Source organism: Dipteris shenzhenensis, chromosome 6 (assembly GCF_047967505.1).
Source record: "Dipteris shenzhenensis isolate YYH24624 ecotype China chromosome 6, Dip_SZ_1.0, whole genome shotgun sequence".
NCBI lineage: Eukaryota > Viridiplantae > Streptophyta > Polypodiopsida > Gleicheniales > Dipteridaceae > Dipteris > Dipteris shenzhenensis.
The window spans coordinates 36348475-36352046 of NC_141601.1; positions in this window are offsets into that span (position 1 = coordinate 36348475).

A 3572-nucleotide genomic window follows, 5' to 3' on the forward strand; every position below is an offset into this window, starting at 1 on the left:
TTGGTGCAAGAGCTACCAGAACAATCGCCAATTCTGTTTATGAAAAGGAGGTTGCATGGACAATCTTTCCCTTGTCAGGGAGAGAAAAGTTCAACTAAGAAGGAGAAAAATGATAAAATCGAGCTAGCAAGTGTTCAAGGCATGTATTTTGTAAAAACGACAATCCTGTTTAAGGGGAAGAAATTAAAGGAAGCGCAAAAGCTTTTTTTATTTCTTAAGATGCTCAGTAGGATTACCATCTATTTTATGAGATGTGGAATAAAGAGCTCGATTATGTTGCCATTTTGGAGACCCCCAAAGATTTTTTAGCAGATGAGCTAGCAAAATTTTAGAAGATTTCACAGAAATAGAAAGTAACCATATTTGGGAAGTCGTATGTCCATGCCAAGGATTTGATTACAGAAAAAAAGCTTTGGATTCCCATCAATAGGAGGTTTGATAGCTTTCCAGAAAAATACAAAGCAGTTTGTAATATTCATAGTGAAGGATGCATGCTATTGGAGGTAAGCCTTGCTTTTGTTGTGTTTTTTTATCTTTGTTATCATGAAGGTACGGAAGGCATGCCAGAAGAGGCCATGGAAGATCCTGGGGAAGAACCTGATATTGAAGACAAATAAAAAAATATAGAAGAGGCACAAGAATTAGAAGAGGAGGATATTAATCTTGAGGAAGAGAGAAAGGAGGTTGTAGCCTTGGATCTTGTAGCCTTAAAGTCACAAATAGTAAATGGAGCTATGTCTACGGAAGGACTGTATTTTGAGACATGTAGTCTAACTATATCTATCCTTCCTTTCTTCACTATTCAAGGTCTAGAGTATTATCTACTCTCAGATATACATGTCACTTTGACCTCAGAGAAGATTATGCCTTGGCCTTAATTGCTTAAATATGTAGCATAGATAAGGATGTTGGAATTGAAGATGATGAATTAATGGTACTAGAAGATACATTTGATCCCAAGGAGGCGCTCTCGATGTGCTTTAAGAAAACTGAGGATGAGGAGGACATGGATGATGAGACCCTTAACAAGGTCAAAACGCAAAAGCTAGAGGAGCAGAAGGATGTTTAGTTAAAGGTGAAGGAGCAAAGGAAAACACAAAGTAGTGTGGAAAGAAGCACTGATCCTTGGACCGATACAATTTTGGAGGATGATGAGAATATGAAGATATGCTATCACTATTTTCTCTGCTAGATCTTTTTTATCATAACTTGTATATATTTCTCATTGCTTCTTTTTTATCATGACTTGTATATATTTCTCATTGCTTATTTTTTTATACTGTAACTCTACATTGAAGATGATAGTTTTCTAAGACAGTCCTATGGGAGCCGAGAAAGGAGACTTCGACAGTTGTCTTCCCTTGCATAGTACATGAAGAAGCCAAGATTTTGATATACCACAGATAATTAAGTAACAACGGAGAGACTATTGTCTACTTTTTTAAATGTTTGTCAAAATATCTTGGTGGGTACCAGGTAATTTGGTAGAATGACAAAGTTATATTAATTGAGAAATTAATTGCTTTGGACATTTTTGGGTATGGCCCAGGCAAACAATGCTCAAGGGCACGGTACTTTTTGACATACATTGCTCACGCTTTAGCACTTGGAATCAAAGATCCTAGCCAATTAGATGGTTATGGAAAGCATCATTTGATTAGGTTTTGAGAGCCACTTCTACTAGATTCTGAGGCTAAACAAATCGAAGGAGGGTAGCTTGATGTAAAAGAAGTACAAGAGTATACTCAAATATATTGTATTGTCAAAAGTTACAAAGGACACAAAGTCCTACAAGAAAAGATAGTCATCTCAAAATTTGCACATAATTTTCCTAAAAAATATTACAAAGTCTGTGCTTCATTGTTATAAATCTCCATAAAGTTTCCAACTCTATCAATCTACTTGTGATTCACAAAGACCTTTGATTGCCTCCACTCTACGTGTTTCTGTGCAGCTATTGAATTATCAAGGATTTGCCTTCTTTTTTTCTTCTGTACCATATTAAAGGCAAGTTTAACTTTTGACAATGAAACTTTTTTATGGATTTGCAACCTTTGAAGTATACCACTGAAATACTTCTTTGAGACTGTTTGCCTTATGTGCTCCTCCAAAATGCTGTGTATGTCGAAAAAAAGCATTTCTTGCAGTGGAATGAACTTTTCAATTCCTTGTGTGGACCATATTGCAAGGCAACCAGACTTTTTAACAAAATATGGAAGGTGGTTATATAGAATATGCTGCAATCACAAAAAGTATTCAGGCACTATTTTGTAGACCATGTTTGAAGGTATAAACTATGTATACAAAACAAATTAATTCAACTTACCATGTAATGTGTTATATTGCAACTTGTCCATGCTTGGTTCATTGATTTTCCAAAAGTTTTTAGCTCCTCTTCTAACATAATATGATCGCTCTTGGTTCATGTCTTTTTGTCACAAAGCTGGAAAAGCTTGTTTAAGGATTTCCATATATCTGCTTTAACATTTCGAGGAACACCATCCGCTATATCATCTTTAACTGCATTATGCACATGCTTCCAAAGGTCGTATCTCACTGTGGAAACATATCTTGATCGTCTAGCAAGCTTCCCTTCTCTTTGTGGTTCTGATAAAAATCCTCTTGCTTTGACTCCACCAATTAGCGATTTGATAGAAACATCCTTTCCATTTGAAGACTTCTTGGTGTCTGTTATGATATGAACATCTCCTCCATGGAAACCCATGTCCGATAATACTTTTTCTAATGCAGCAATTGCTTTTTCTTATGTTTTTTTGGTCGAAGCTTCCAAGAAAATCCAATATATAATTATTCTACATAAAGCATGCAATGCGCATATATGTACATTGCACAAAGAAATATAAAAAATTGCTTTGAATTCTGGATCTCAATCTTGTCCCTATTAGAAGCTCTTCTTTACCATTTAGGATCCATGACATGAGCTAGCTCCTTGTAGTAAAGGCATGGAGATTTTGAATTACCTCCTTTGCTTATGTTGAAATACATTTGACGGTCTTGAGGTCCCTTGCCATATGCCAATCAACGTGGAAATCACCCTTGCCGTCAACATGAAGTTGCTCTCCTTGAATCTGATATTTGATGACTTCTGGTATTTTTGTATGGTGAAACACCCAAAACAAGGTTTGGTGGTTCTCTATCTTTACCTGCCATTAAGAAGAAACTCTATTGAAGCATCTAGATCAAATAAATGAAATCAAACAGCAATATATTTGAAAAATGAAAGTTCATGCCGCTTACCTCAAATGCTCCCAACCACCAAATGTGCTTCGTTGATTGTACATTGAAATGCTTTGAGTTTTCTTTTGTGATTGCTGTATTGAGTACTCTATTCATAAGTGTGATGGTCACTCTTTCAATCTTTTTCTCTTTAACAATTTCACATTCATCTAACTTTATAACAAATATAAGTCGTCCCTGACATTCTTCAAATGTGATTCCATAGAATTCAGCCATTCTTTTTTGCAATTGTTCAAGATCAACAAAAATATTATTCCAAGGATTATACAGAGTGGTCCCCTTGCTACTTTCAAAGTGCATTCTTCGTCACCATC